Genomic DNA, 16,980 nt, shown 5'->3' on the forward strand with positions numbered 1-16,980 from the left:
GGAGAAGAAACCATCCCAGAATTATGTAGACAAATTGGAGGCAGTAATCCCCATAATGCCTGTAAATGCTAAATTGAAATATTGTAGGAGGAATTTATGACATGAGCTTAGCCTTTTGTTTTTCTTTTTGAGATCTGTGAGACATATTTTTAAAGGGATAGATGTGGAAAGTTCATAACATTATTTACTTGAAAGAAAACAATTCTTTTTTTGCTATAAACCATTAGAAAGAAAGGGAACCTTGGTGCCAGAGAATAGACTTATTTGCACTAGCCTTATCTCTTGAATTTAACTCTTCTGTTTCCTTTTCATTTCTTTACAGTTTAGCATATCTGTTTTTTTTTTTAATTTTATTTTCAAACTTTACATAACTGTATTAGTTTTGCCAAATATCAAAATGAATCCGCCACAGGTTTAGCATATCTCTGGTTTTGAAAACACAAAGGGTTTTCTTTTAGAAAATATTTTACGTAAAATGATAACTGCTGTGTGAGCACTTTTGTGTTCACCCCTTCCTCTACCTCAAATAAAACTACATTAAAGATGAATGAAATTAAAATGCCTGTAATTATCTTTCCACTTTGTTAGCATGCACATATGTGTGCTTAGGGGAAGAAGACAATTTTGTGCTTGTTGGAGAGATGTAATAGTGAAAGTGAAGTCTTAAAAGCCTTCTGCCTCATCAAAAAAAAAAAAAAGAACAAAAACCATAAAGTGCTAGTTTGGACTTTAAAAGAATACCAATCCTTATTTAATCCTTATTTAAATGTGTACCAATTCTTAACTTGCCATGAAGTATTTCTTCTGCAGAAATGTTTCACTTTAAAAGAAACTCAAGTAAAATTTGCTTTTAGAAAATGTAATGCAGGGATTTAAACTCTTCAAGTAGATACCCCAATGGGTTATGAATATGTCCCCATGACAACAGGTTGACAGCCTAGGAGTCAGGATAAATACTTTAGATCCCAGTGAAAGACGGGAGCTGTTGATGGGGGTGACCTCTAATGGCAAGTCATCTTACTATAAACAGAAAGGCGCAGAAAGCCATTGGTCAGAACCAAGAGTGTTTACTCTCCAGGTCTCCTGGTTAACCTAAATAAATGCACTGCTTCTGGAGCACAGAGGTTCATGACAGAGCAAGGTGTTTTTAAAGCTACCTGGATGTTGGTTCGGAACTATAAACTCTGCAGACTGTTCTGTAATTCTTGAACCGGGTTTCATTCTGCTCTCACTGGAAAATGGAATTTATTGGCTGTTGAACTTCACACACATGCACGCACACACAAAACTTCCAAATAAAACTGGAATTAGCTTCAGGTTTTTGGACTTTGAATAAGGTAAGTTGAATTTAGTGTTTGATTGAGGCATTATAATTATTGTGTTATGTGGTAAATTCTTGAAGTGTAGGCAGTTCTATGTCAGCAAATAGTATTAAGTAAAATAAGTTTGGATTTTTCTCAGTTTTAGCACAAGGATGATAGAAGAAATATGTACATAAAATTTGAGTGAGTAGGTCATTATAGAGAAAATCCCTAGTCGGTCCATGCTGATGCTGTTAAATACCTTTTGTCTTTACTTAATAAAATTAAATAATTTTGAATTTTAATTCAAAATTAAATTACTACTATAATTTATATTAATGCTAAGAAGAAATGCAGGTGATAAAAATAATTGGTAATTAACAGATTAGTGCTCCTTAGAAAACTGTAGTAGACTTTGAGGGATTTTTCCCTTTTAATAAGATGCATGATGTAGGATTTTAAAAATTAATACCAACTATTTAAATGAAAGGCTTTTTTTTCTAGATAATTTTTGTTTTGAAATCTTGTGCTGAATTGGATATTTTCATTAGATTTCAGATGTAGTCATCTCAATAAGCATGTTATATTTTCTATGAAAACAAATATTTTCCTCCATTTATGGAACTTTCCCCCCCAAAATTATGATCTTAAGTTTAATTTTAGCTTCATAATAATATCTTAAGTTTCCAGTTGGTCTTTACCTTCATTTGAATATGCACTTGAACACTTGCTTTGATTTAAAACCTTGATGTGGAAGCCTTTGGAATGCTTTGGGTTAAATTACTTATATGCATATATATATATATATATGTATATGTATAAATCTTTGAATCTCATGAAGAAAGATTGTGAATTGGTGTTTTTGCTGCATCAAGGAACCAAACTGTGGGTGAATTGTCCCAGTAATTGTAGTATCTTAAAGATTTCTTTCATTCAAGATTACTGAGGAAAGGTTTGCTTTCTATTGGTACTGTTTTATTTTCTTCTGAGAAAAGCATAATTCAGGAGGAGAAAATGTCTTCTAATTCTAAGTGTCTGTGAAAACTGATTTACTGCCAGAGTTAGATTGTTTAGGGAACCTGTTTGAAGAAAAGGAGGATGAATTATCACAGCCAATAAGTTTGCCAGGTTGGTTTCCAGGGTCTACTGAGCATCAGTCAGCACTATCCAGTTTCCTGCTCCCTTTCCTGACTTGCGGTTACTGTTTTCTGGAATCCTGTGTAATTGAATAATGATGTTGCACTACCTTATTTCACTTTTTGCTTGTTTGTTCTTTCACCTAACCTTTCCTAAACTACTAAAATATTATCAAACTGACAACAAAAGCAAATATGAATAATCATATGATGTGTTGTGTTATAACTTCTTAGGGAGATGGGGAGGAGAGGGAAGAAGAGAGGAAGAGAGATAGAGAGGCCAATTTTTTAAATCCCTTTGATTTCTCTCTTTCCTCCTCGAAGTTCTTTATAAATTATTATTGTCAGAATTTTCGAAATTGTATGATCTGACTTTTTGAACTCAGCCACCCGCAGAAGGAAGGTGGTTGTGTGTGTCAAGGGCTGTCTCACATTTTGCTTTGGGGAAATACTATAAACCAATTTTGAAGGTAACACAGCTGTTGGAGAAATACAAAAGCCAGATGACTTCATAAGTGTGTATTGAGGAAACCAGGATAAATTGTCTTTAGAACCTGCTCTCAGAAAGCCATTTTAATTGAGGTCAAAGAGGAAAAAGTTGTAAGTATATCTCAATTATTTATTCTGTTTACCTAGAATGAGACCTTCACGACAGATAAACCTAATCTGTAATTCCTTTACTCTTTAACCCTTGAGTTTAACCACTCTGGGGATCTATTTTACATTGAGACTACAGAGGGTACTTCATTCTTTATGATAACCAAGTATTTAGGACCACAGAAATTTTGAAATTACCTGACTAAATTTCACTTCCATGTAAAGAATCAACTTGTACATTTGAAAATATTTATAATAAATTGCTTAGTTTTTACCTGGAGTTATATAGTTAATGGGACTATTTTTTCTGACCACATATTTGTACATGTGAAATATGTTTCACATGGAACTGTTTTGTCTTTTGCCCTTATCTTGCAGGTAATTCAGAATGTTACTTTAATTAGATAGAAAATCTATTAAAATGGAAATCACATAACTTGGGGGTTTTTTAGAGTGTAAATTATGCCACAATCTGTGTTTTATTAACTCTACTGATGAAGAGTTTCATTTTTGGATTAAAACCTGAGGAAATATTATTTATAACAATGATTATGCAAAATAGATTTAATATAAAAGTACTTTAGATTTTGAAACTCAAAATGCTGCTTTTGAGTTTCAAAATCTAAATATCATTTAAAAACCAAACTAAAATGCAGTGTGCTACAGATACATTTTTGCTTATTGTGTATAGTTTAATTTTAAAAATAAAGAACTTGATGCCAACACCACAGGATTTTATCTTTAAAAATTGTTATTTTAATGGAAGATAAACAATTTAAAATTTACAAAACTTGAAAATGTAGCTGTCTGTTTATACTTTTTAATCAATATGTTGTACCAGAAATATTAATATCATATGTAAATTCATCTTCAGATTAATCTACAGGTATATGTTGTTCAATTTAAAATTGCCTTTAACGTTTTATTGTTTACATTCTACCTAGCAATTTGTTTTTAAAGACTTTATCAGTTTTCCTTACCAGTTATTGTGATACCTTTGAGCACATTAGGCTTTATATTTGTTGAAAATATTTTTTAAAAATTTATATATATATGTATTCAAACTTAAGAGATTTTAACAGAAATTTTTACTAAAATTCAACAATTATATATTAATAAACCAGACTATGTCTATGTTGATTATTGTTCAAATTGAAAAGGTTAGTACTTGTACCTAGTAGACAAATGATGCTAGGTGCACTAGAGTATGTTACACAGTGATTGATATTTATGCTTTAAAACAAATGATAGTTAACCTATGCCTGTGGCCAAATGCTTTTGAAGTTTCATGACTAAGATGAGCTGAATTTGTTAAGTGGTAGAGGACTGTGTTTTCTAGGGGCCAGTTGTGCTTGGCAGGTATGATAAATGGGGAAGTGTTTCTTAACCTTGTGGCCAAAACATTCCAATATCTAAAAAAGGAAAAGAAAACAAAGATATAAAAATTATTGTTGAAAATATTTGCAAGATTTCTCTGTTTAGGGGAATAAGATCAGTTTGTAAGATTATTTTTGAAGTGTTGTTGGTGTGAATTCATAAATCTTCACTCAAATGGAGGGAAATCTAAAGATTTTTCATATTTAAAACGGGTGGATTTATTCTTTACTGGTTCAGTGAGAACGTGTAGAGTCAGCAATTCGAATTTAACTGGAGTGGATTCTACCAAATTAACATTATGCTCATTGAGTATTTAGTTCTTAGTTTAGAATTGCATATTCTATTTTCTTTCTTGTTGTTTTATTAGTATCTGTTTTGAGACACCCAGGACTGCAAAGATACATGTTCAAAAGTATAAAAAGACCAATGTATATAGGTAAATATCTCTTAGGAATTTATAGCACATATTTTTGAGGAAATCATTTTAACACTTGTCTGTTTATATTTATGCTAAGCATTATAGCAATCTAGTCTCATTTCCAGACTTAGGAGGGGACCAACTTTCATATGAGCTGTAACATGATATGTTAAGGCATCTTATGGTTCCTTTTGTGGCATTTTAAGTACTGTGTTACTTTTGATATAGTCCCTGGTGGGTAATAATGAAAAATCATACTGTTAGAAAGAGGTTGAAATTTTCCTGAATATTTTATACAGTATATGTGAAGTTTATGGCAGGTGACAAGAGACTATGGCATAACTAAGGAGAAAATGTACTCCAGAATTTTAAAAGCTCATGTAGTTTGACATTTGATTTAATACATATACACTGTACATGAATAATTATGCTTTGTTTCTCTGAGTCATTGTTACTAAGTTGCTTTTTAAATATATCCAACCTTGCAATGAACTCGCAAATAATTTGAAGCCTATTGTGACAGTTGTAGTTGATGAAGAGTTATAGCCTATAGGATTCTTTACCTTTAAAACATAATTCCTCCCCAGTGTGTAATTTTATATAACCTCCCTCCCCCAAACCTGAGTCCTGGAAGGTTCCTGCATTAAAGGCCAGAAATCAAGTAAGATTGCCATGACAGTCCAATACTAGAGGGGTGAAACAATTTCACTTCAGGTTTTTGGGGTGGATTTGTTTTTATTAACTGTCTAACACTACTATTATAGGTGTGTGTGTTTATTTTGTTTACTGTTGCAGCTAATGACAGAATATTCATTTGTATCTTTATATTTTGTCTATGAATATCCATTAAAGAATTTTTCTATAGACTGAAGTAGATGCAGACTTCCGGTTATGCAGCAGAGTTCTCTCACTTTTACTATAAATAAGTGGAGCTTGGGCTTTTGGAAATCCATACTTGGTGTTACAGGGAGAAGCTCAGGTAAGCAATGATAAAGATACTGAGGAGGAATACACTAAGAAAAGGGAGGAGTAAAGAAACTTCCCTAACCCCATGAAAAGAATTTCAGAAATGTGTGCATTATAGAGCACAAGATTTTTGTTTCTAAGGAAGAATGACACTTTATAAAAATGGTTTTTATTAGATTAGTGATTAGATTTTTACAAAGTCTGTTACAAAACTTTAATGTTTTGAACACCATTTGGCGACATGGTATTAACTTTTTTTTGAAAAACCTCTCAAATTTGTGTGGGCATATTGAAACAGATCTATCTTTTTTAAAGTTCTGTGTGACAAACTTTGTGTTCCAAAGATTTTTTTTTAGAAGTCAAGTACTTCATTGTAACATACCTTTAAAATGTAAAATAGATCTCCTTGAGAAATGTGGAGACATTTTCATTGAAGATAGTTTAGAAGGTATGAATTTTATCTGTGTGGAGCTAGTAAAGTAGCAATTCTGTGCTCATCTCAATATAAATTGTACTACTTGGATGCCCAAGTAATCATAGGTTATCACATTAAAGGGTATATCCTGTGCTAAATTCTAAAGGAGTATTAACTTGTAAATATTATATTTAAAAAATGAACATATATTTTCTTTCATTACTCTAAGTAAATAAGCAATAATTTTTGACAAAAGCTTCTAGTGCAAAAAATATATATTTACTTGAATATGCCAACTATTATTACTTTGACTCGATTTTAAAGTTAATTTGTATAATTTGTTAATTTGTACTTTTATATTTTTTAACTCGATTTTAAAGTTAATTTGTATAATTTGTTAATTTGTACTTTTATATTTTTTAACTATGTTATTTTGTGCATTCTGAAGTAAAATAGAAAAAGACATAGTTTAATTCATATTTATTTAATGCTATTAATTGGAAAACAGGATGATCTGGGTGGAAGCACATTAAATTCTAAGTTTGGTTCAACTAATTGAAAAAAAATTAAATGTGTTAAAAAGAATCAGCTAATGGAGATGTATTAAATGAGAGGGTAATTTACATTTCTAAAGTAAAGCTGCAATAATTAAAAGAAAAACCTTTAAATTCTGATATGTAATTTAAAATTCAAATATGGCCAAATTCTATTGGAAAATATGAAAAAAATGGCACATAAAAATTTATATCTCAGTATGTCTCTCTCTCTTTATTTTACTAAATCAAAACTTAATGGTAACTAAAGTTAGTTTCCCCTTCTGCTTTATCAGCAATAATTTATAATAATTTATCTAACCTAATCATAAGATGCATTTTATAGTGTGTATTAATACAGAACTCTAGGCATTGATAAATTACAGTATTTGTATACATATTATTTATGAGTCAGATTCACATTTTGTAGTATTCACATTTGAAATAGAATCAAAGCTGACAATTATTGTTGACAGTAATTCTGTATCACTTTCTGTATTTACAAAGAGTATTTCATGTGATAACCTACAATCAATTTGCACTGAAGGAACAAATTTTATTTTTATATCTATTTTGATCCATTCTTTTCCTTAAACAGTAATGCATTCAAATCTATATTAGATTTCTGCATGGTTCAGTGAGGAAATAAAGACTTTCTTACATACCACCTATAGGAATTTGTATGTTACTCTTTATAACAGAAATCTTTTATTTCTAAAGTTTTTATTTTGAATTGAGTTTCGAATTGATCTTTTATTATCACTGTATAGTATGTTCTAAGGCCTTATTGTTAAAGTTCATTTCAAAATAAAATAAAGTTACAAAAGAGCTCTTTCAAAATGTCTTTTTCCATTATTCCATCCTTTACATTTTTTTTTATCATTACTGTTTCAGGCTTTATAAACAGCAAGATTAAGTACAAAATAATTGGGATAATTGGTTCCAGCTTTTTTAGAAGATGGTGGATAGGATATAAGAAACGTTTTTCTTTGCAATTTTTTTTATGAGCTAATTCTGTTTTCCTCAAAAGATTATAAACCTCTCAAAGTATCTAGTGGCTAGAAAATGTGAAAAACTTCAAGGCGATCTTTATAATTGAACACAATTTACATAGTGTAATATATCCTAGAAATTATATTTTCTATATGTATTTTCCAGATATTGAAAGTATTCATTATTCTCAATACCAGATCTCGCATTCTTTATAATTGTTTAAAAAGTACAGTTTATATTGTTCATGTCAGCCTAAAGATTTGAAGAATGGTTTCATGAAAAAGAAGCATCATTTTTTTTTTTATAATTGACTAGCTAATGTAATGTTGTTGACCAGTCTTTTCTACCTCCTTGTTCTGCTTTATTTCCTCTTGGCAATCACTGCTTTTGACATTACATTCTTTGCTTATCTGCTTACTTTTTAATTGTATATCTTCTCAACTAGAATGCATGATCCATGCAGGCAGATTTTGTTGGTCTAAGTCAGTGCTGTTCAACAAACGTATAATCTGAGCCACAGTGATTTTAGCTTTGTTAGAAAAATAAAAGGAAATGTTTATAACAGAATATACCTAAATTTCATTTCACTTATTGTATAATATTGCTATGTTAAAAATCAATATTATATAAAAGTATTGAAATATTTTCCCTTTTTTTACATACTGAGTCTTTTAAATCCCCTGTGCCTTTTATACTTACAGCAGATATCAATTTAGACTAACCATATTTCAAGTTCTAAATAGCCACACGTGGCTAGGGGCAACTTTGGTGGACTGTTCAGGTTTAGTTCATCTCCATGCCTAGAATGGTACCTCGTATACCCCAAGAAATTTGGTAAAGCCTTTTGAATGAATGAATCCTGATGCTTCAGACGTACAACAGCAACAACAACAACAAAACAGAGATTGTTTTTTACATTACACTATCTTTGCACTTGTTAGGGTATTAACAGTGGTGGTGGGCATGAAAGGTACTTGGATAATTTGCTCAAAATTCCATCTTACTTTGCTTATGGACTTTACGTGTTACTATTGCTGGGAGGGATTGGGGGCAAGAGGAGAAGGGGACGACAGAGCATGAGATGGCTGGATGGCATCACTGACTCGATGAACATGAGTCTGAGTGAACTCCGGGAGTTGGTGATGGACAGGGAGGCCTGGCGTACTGCAATTCATGGGGTCGCAAAGAGTCGGACACGACTGAGCGACTGATCTGATCTGATCTGATTGCTTGGTTAAAAACTGGTTACTTCCATCATCCAATTTAAAAGATTCACTTAATAGTTGATATATTACAAGAAGTAGCTAGTAGGATCTCCTTCAAAAATTTTCCACAAAATGTTAGTTTCAACTCTTAATTTTAAAACAACCTAATAAAAGCAACTGGCAAATGGAACATAAGAGAGAAAGGCTTGCTATATAGCATTCGGTTCTAATTCTCTCCCTGTTAGCTGTGAGACATTGCTAGGTTTTTAACCTGTTTGAGCCTTAGTTTTCTCATTTTTAATAGGAGAATTTCGGGCATCATGCCTGTCTTCATAGATTAAATGACACATGTGGGTTTGATCCCTAAGTTGGAAAGAGCCCTGGAGAAGGAAATGGCAACTCACTCTAGTATTCTTGCCTGGGAAATCCCATGGGCAGACTAAACAACAGCAACAATAGTCCAATACCAGTTGAAAGAATACTTGCTTAATAGATGGCAGCAATTATCATTAGTATGGCAAGCCACTCCAGTACTCTTGCCTGGAAAATCCCATGGACGGAGGAGCCTGGTAGGCTGCAGTCCATGGGGTCGCTAGAAGTCAGACACGACTGAGTGACTTCACTTTCACTTTTCACTTTCATGCATTGGAGAAGGAAATGGCAACCCACTCCAGTATTCTTGCCTGGAGAATCCCAGGGACAGAGGAGCCTGGTGGGCTGCCGTCTATGAGGTCGCACAGAGTCGGACACAACTGAAACGACTTAGCAGCAGCATGATATAATAAAAATTGAAGTTTTAAATATCAAAATGTTTTGATCTTCATTTTAAATAATATAGTTTATGTGTTTATGAATTTTAGGTTTTTAACATTTAGTGGTTAAAATGCCCTCAGAGATCTGGATTTGAAATTTACTATGTAACTTGCTTGCAGATTAATCTTTCTATTTCTCAGTATTATCATCTGTGACTTGGGGTAAAAATTAGTAACAACCTAAGCATTGCCCAGCATATAATAAACACTCAAATATTTCAGCTGTTGTTCATTCATTCAAAAATTTCAGCATTTGATATTTGTATCTTCATTACATACTAATAGTTGTATTCTTGAAATAGTTAAACTTTTAAGTATTTTTCATCTTACTTTTATTTTTGCATGTACTTTTATAACATTAAGTAGGGTTAAAATTCACATTTTTGCCATCAATTAAGTGCTTTTAATATTATTTGTCTTATTTCTCTTGGCATATTCTTTTGTTCACTTCCTACTGTGTCTTATAAAATCTGAGATTTGGATTTAAATTATGGGCATGAAATTCTGTCTTGTTTCTTGGCCTGCTTGTTTTCAACTTTATTCAAAATAAATTTGAAACTAAATTAGTCATTAAAGACAAAATTCTATGTATTTTGTAAGAGTAGTCTATCTTTAATAGTGTGTATATCTCAGCAGTCACCATTTAATGAAGTATTGATCTCTTAAATAGGACAGTGTGTTTAAATTTAGGTAAAACTGTCTATTTGGCTTCTAATTCCGTGATGAAGATACTAAGTTTTTTAAAATTTATTTTTATTAATTTATTTTTTATTGTAGTATAGTTGATATAGTGTGTTGTGTCAATCTCTGCTGTACAGCAAAGTGACTCAGTTATACACATATATATGTTCTTTTTTTGTATTCTTTTCCATTATGGTTTATCACAGGATATTGAATATAGTTCCATGCTATACAGGAGGACCTTGTTGTTTATCCATTCTAAATGTAATAGTTTGCATCTACCAATCCCAAACTCCCAGTCCATCCTGCTCCCTACCTTCCTACCCCTTGGCAAGAAGTCTGTTCTCCATGTTTATGACTTTGTTTTTCTTTGTAGATAGGTTCATTTGGGCCATATTTTAGTTCCACATATAAGTAATATCATATGGTATTCTCTCTCTCTTTTTTTGTATCCCAAGGGGGACACTTGTCTTTCTCTTTTGAGTTACTTCACTTAGTATGATAATCTCTAGTTATATCCATGTTGCTGCAAATGGCATTATTGTGGTTGTTTAGTCACTAAGTCACATCTGACTCTTTGCCAGCCTCATGGACTGCAGCACACTAGGCTGCTCTCCCCTCTACTGTCTCTTGGAGTTTGCTCAAACAACTGTTTCCCAGACTTTGCTATGACCCGTCCATGTTGAGTGGCCCTAATTGGCATGGCTCATAGCTTCATTGAGTTATGCAAGCCCCTTCACTATGACAAGACTGTGACCATGAAAGGGCAAATGGCATTATTTCATTCTTTTTTATGGCTGAGTAGTATTCTGTTGTATATACGTACATGTCTTCTTATCCATTCATCTGTTGATGGACATTTAGGTTGTTTTCATTTTTGGCTACTGTGAACAGTGCTGCTGTGAACATAAAGGTGCATGCATCTTTTGAATTAAATTTTTTTCTGGGCATATTTCTCACAGTGGGATTGCTGGATCATATGGTAGTTCTATTTTTAATTTTCTTCATGATTGGAGCTCCTATGGGTCATGAGTAGTGGCTCTGCATAATTGGGATTTGCAAAATAAGTTTCTTAATAATTTATCTAACTTTTCTTCATCAATTCAGAAAAAAGATAGGGTTTTGAAGTATTTTAATGAAGTCGTAAGTTAACATTTTTGGTCTTTGTTATTACCAATGTTTTTTCAAGGACAGATTAAAAGATCACATCATGTTGCTGTTCAGTCGCTGAGTTGTGTCTGACTCTTTTTGACTCCATAGACTGCAGCATGTGGCTTCCCTGTCCTTTACTATTTCCCAGAGTTTGCTCAGATTAGTGTCCATTGAGTCAGCAGTGGTGTTTATTCAGATCATATTCTCTTTTATACTTTTTTTTAGTCAGTAACAATATGCTGCCATTTTTTTGTCTTTGAAATATCTGTCGAAAATATTTTCTCAACTCTCCCCATAACTCCTGTCTTAATTTACATCTTCATTATCTCTCATTGATAGACTAATTCAATTCAGTTCAGTTCAGTCACTCAGTCGTATCCAACTCTTTGCGACCCCTTGAATCGCAGCACGCCAGGCCTCCCTGTCCATCACCAACTCCCGGAGTCTACCCAAACTCATGTCCGAGTCAGTGATGCCATCCAGCCATCTCATCGTCTGTCATCCCCTTCTCCTCCTGCCCCCAATCCCTCCCAAGCAGCAGGGTCTTTTCCAATGAGTCAACTCTTCGCATGAGGTGGCCAAAGTGTTGGAGTTTCAGCTTCAGCATCAGTCCTTCCAATGAACACCCAGGACTGGTCTCCTTTAGGATGGACTGGTTGGATCTCCTTGCAGTCCAAGGGACTCTCCAGAGTCTTCTCCAACACCACAGTTCAAAAGCATCAATTCTTTGGCTCTCAGCTTTCTTCACAGTCCAACTCTCGCATCCATACATGACCACTGGAAAAACCATAGCCTTGACTAGACAGACCTTTGTTGGCAAAGTAATGTCTCTGCTTTTGAATATGCTATCTAGGTTGGACATAACTTTCCTTCCAAGGAGTAAGCATCTTTTAATTTCATGGCTGCAGTCACCATCTGCAGTGATTTTGGAGCCCCCAAAAATAAAGTCTGACACTGTTTCCACTGTTTCCCCCTCTATTTCCCATGAAGTGATGGGACCAGATGCCATGATCTTCATTTTCTGAATGTTGAGCTTTAAGCCAACTTTTTCACTCTCCTCTTTCACTTTCATCAAGAGGTTCTTTAGTTCTTCTTTGCTTTCTGCCATAAGGGTGGTGTCATCTGCATATCTGAGGTTATTGATATTTCTCCCGGCAATCTTGATTCCGGCTTGTGCTTCTTCCAGTCCAGCATTTCTCATGATGTACTCTGCATGTAAGTTAAATAAGCAGAGTGATAATATACAGCCTTGACGTACTCCTTTTCCTATTTGGAACCAACCTGTTGTTCCATGTCCAATTCTAACTGTTGCTTCCTGACTTGCATATAGGTTTCTCAAGAGGCAGGTCAGGTGGTCTGGTATTCCCATCTCTTTTAGAATTTTCCACAGTTTGTTGTGATCCACACAGTGAAAGGCTTTGGCATAGTCAATAAAGCAGAAATAGATGTTTTTCTGGAACTCTCTTGCTTTTTCAATGATCCAGCAGATGTTGGCCATTTGATCTCTGGTTCCTCTGCCTTTTCTAAAACCAGCCTGAACATCTGGAAGTTCATGGTTCACGTATTGCTGAAGCCTGGCTTGGAGAATTTTGAGCATTACTTTACTAGCGTGTGAGATGAGTGCTATTGTGTGGTAGTTTGAGCATTCTTTGGCATTGCTTTTCTTTGGGATTAGAATGAAAATCGACCTTTTCCAGTCCTGTGTTGTGAGAGGGCATTAGAGGGCAGACCCACTGAAACCATAATCACAGAAAACTAGCCAATCTGATCACACGGACCACAGCCTTGTCTAACTCAATGAAACTAAGCTATGCCGTGTGGCGTCACCCAAGACGGACAGGTCATGGTGGAGAGGTCTGACAGAATGTAGTCCACTGGAGAAAGGAATGGCAAACCACTTCAGTATTCTTGCCTTGAGAACCCAATGAACAGCATGAAAAGGCAAAATGATAGGATACTGAAAGAGGAACTCCTCAGGTTGGTAAGTGCCCAATATGCTACTGGAGATCAGTGGAGAAATAACTCCAGAAAGAATAAAGGGATGGAGCCAAAGCAAAAACAATACCCAGTTGTGGATGTGACTGGTGACAGAAGCAAGGTTCAATGCTGTAAAGAGCAATATTGCATAGGAACCTGGAATGTTAGGTCCATGAATCAAGACAAATTGGAAGTGATCAAACAGGAGATGGCAAGAGTGAACTTTGACATTCTAGGAATCAGCAAACTAAAATGGACTGGAATGGGTGAATTTAACTCAGATGACCATTATATCTACGACTGTGGGCAGGAATCTCTTAGAAGAAATGGAGTAGCCATCCTAGTCAACAAGAGTCTGAAATGCAGTGATTGGATACAGTCTCAAAAATGACAGAATTATCTGTGTTCGTTTCCAAGGCAAACCATTCAATATCACAGTAATCCAAGCCTATGATTCACTTACTGAGCTAGTATTTGGGGACTGTCTTAATCCATTTGGGCTGCTATAATGAGATATTTCAGTTTATAAAAACAGATATTTGTTTCTCTTAGTTCTGGAGGCTGGGAAGTCCAGGATGGTGGCTCCAGCATGGTTTTATGTGATGACAGCCCACCTCCTGATTCAAAGCCAGTGACTTCTCATTGTTTCCTCACATGGTAGAAGGGATAGGAAGCTCTGTGGAGTCTCTTTCTTAAGAGAGTTAATAGCATTTGGAAAGCCTTCATTTTCAGGGTCTAAGCACCTCCCAAATGGCTCACTTCCTGATTTGAAGGGGTTAGGATTTTGCAAATGAATTCTTAACAGGCACAAACATTCAGACCAAAGCAAGGAGCATCTGTTCAAAGCTGGGGATTAGTGATATACACCATCAATACTGCATCTGCTTTTGTGGAATGTGTACTTTTTCTCTTGTTGCATTAAACTCATATCTGTCTTTCAGTCCTCAGCCTGACCCCTTCTACACTGTCTTATGAACCATCTCTACCCAGTCTGTTTTTTAAAATCCTTCAATGGTCTTCATTGTCCAAATATTAAATTCCAAAGTCTTCATCATTTATAAGGCTTTCATAATATGATTTCTCTGACAAACCCCATGATGTTGAAGTACCTACCTTTTTCCAGATTTAGTCTTTGAAACCTATGTCCTTTAACACATTATTGACTGGAGACATATGGGCTTCCCTTGTGGCTCAGCTGGTAAAGAATCCGCCTGCAGTGTGGGAGACCTGGGTTCGATCCCTGGGTTGGGAAGATCCCCTGGAGAAGGGAAAGGCTACCCACTCCAGTATTCTGGCCTGGAGAATTCCATGGACTATATAGTCCATGGGGTCGCAAAGAGTTGGACACGACTGAGCAAATTTCACTTTTACTTTCTTACATATTGTGGCCCATAGGCATGAGTTTCTGCAAAACAGTCAATAACATGTTAAAACTTAGTTCAGAAATCACATCCTTTGTTGCCATCCTCTCTTCCTTTGGCTGGGGTAGATTGACCTCTGAACATGGATAACACTGTATAAACTCTCCTGTAGTAGTCATGGTATCCTAAATATTATTCTTGCCTCATTTCACCATTAACAAATGAATAAAGCCTATAAAAAGAATTACTTTGAAGAGTGCAAAACTCTAACAGTATCTAAAAGAATATATCGACTTCAGTCTTTCATCACATACTTATTAATCATTGTGTTTCCTTGGTGGATCAGTGGTAATGAACCCACTTGCAATATAGGAGATGAGAGATGGGACTTTGACCCCTGGGTCAGGAAGATCCCCCGAAGAAGGGCATGGCTACCCACTTTAGTATTCTTGTCTGTAAAATCCCATGGAAAGAGGAGCCTGTAGGGTTGCAGTCCATAGAGTCACAAAAGAGGCAGATATGACTTAGTGACTAAACAACAATGACAACAACTAGAACTGTGCATACATAGATAGTAATCAGTAGATGTGTTCTCTGGCATTGCAATTAATACATTGAGAATAAATTAAAATAATGCTAACTTTCTGGTTAATTATTTAAATAAAGATGCTTTGTAAAGCCATTGGTTTAAATATTTCTTTAAAAGCTTTGTTGTTTTAAACCACAGGAAGGTTGTCTCATTCTAACTCTTGTTTGAGAATGTCTGTCTAGTTTGCTTGTGTGATCTGGAGCTTCTTTAATTAGTCCCAAACTCAAGTTATCATAGTCTTTCAAAAACTAACATTCACTTCAGTGTGATTTCTACATATTCATTGGGCAGTTCATATAATTTCAGGTGATGAATCATAGGAAAGAAGGGTTTTAATATCATATCCTTCCCTTTTGGTTCTTATTTTTCTTGGAATTGTTCATGGACATAAGACTTTCGTGGGTTTCATAGTGGATGTTACATTTACATTTTTAAGAAAGGTGTTCCTTTTTCTTTCTTTTTTTTTTAAAACTAATTACTCAAAAATATTTCTTCGCCCTTCCATCTCATGGTGTTGAGCTCTGTATTGAGAGCATAGATGTTACATAATAGGGTAAGAATGATAATCTCTTTGCTGATCAGTTTTATTTTCATACTGTGTGAATGTATACTCCAGATGCAGAAGAGAGTAAAGTTAATCAAGCAAATAATTGATTCCCCTGATTATAAAATATCTAGACCCAGAATTGAAAGCAAAGACACCAATTTTTGAAAGTGTAGGGTTTTTTTTTTTTTTTAAATGCATTCTTCTGAGATGAGGGAGGAAATAAGATTTCACTTCACTAAGAGCCAAGACTTCACTAAGAAAAAAATTGTAACTTTGGAGAACTAATAAGACATTACATGCCAGATACAACTGTGTTGTAAAACATGGAGTTCAAGAACTTATCTGTATGGAAATCACACATTAGACTGGCTGGGATGTCATTATTCATAATATTTAACAAAAGGACACTGATAGAAGTTAGTTTTAAAGAACAATAGTGGAAACATCTCTAGGAATACTTGAAAACATTTGTGAGCTGGAAAGAAAATGCTGTATTTTTAAAATTCAAAACCTACTCTTAAGAAATACCACTTGTATCACAGCTCACATTCATGTTGTATGCTCATGGCATATATCCAGTAGACTTTTTTTCACTTCCAAGCTGCATATTAGAAGTTAAAGTGCCTTGGATTCTATAGGCTGCATAAATAGACCATGGGAATGTAAACACCCAGACTGTGTGACTATGTATTTGGTAATTAATGTATCTTGTTTGCATTCCATATTAACTAAGAAAGTTTTGAAATGGCCTTTACTTTGCAAATAATGTACCCATTAAAACCATGATAAGTCAGACATAGTATCTGTGCTTGAAGTTAAAGTGTGAAAGGCAATGGATGTGTGCTTTACCTTATTTTAGAGGATATACCACAGACTTGACCAGAATTGGATAGCATATACTAAAAGCAAAAGTTTTTTTT

General features: G+C 34.3%; 1 protein-coding gene across 9 annotated transcripts in view; it reads left to right on the forward strand.

Moving 5' to 3' along the window:
* EYA4 (EYA transcriptional coactivator and phosphatase 4) overlaps nt 1–16,980 on the forward strand; it is a 358,775-nt gene that overhangs the window by 185,427 nt on the left and 156,368 nt on the right. The window lies entirely within an intron of this gene.

This window comes from Bubalus kerabau, chromosome 9, assembly GCF_029407905.1.
Source record: "Bubalus kerabau isolate K-KA32 ecotype Philippines breed swamp buffalo chromosome 9, PCC_UOA_SB_1v2, whole genome shotgun sequence".
Taxonomy (NCBI): domain Eukaryota; kingdom Metazoa; phylum Chordata; class Mammalia; order Artiodactyla; family Bovidae; genus Bubalus; species Bubalus kerabau.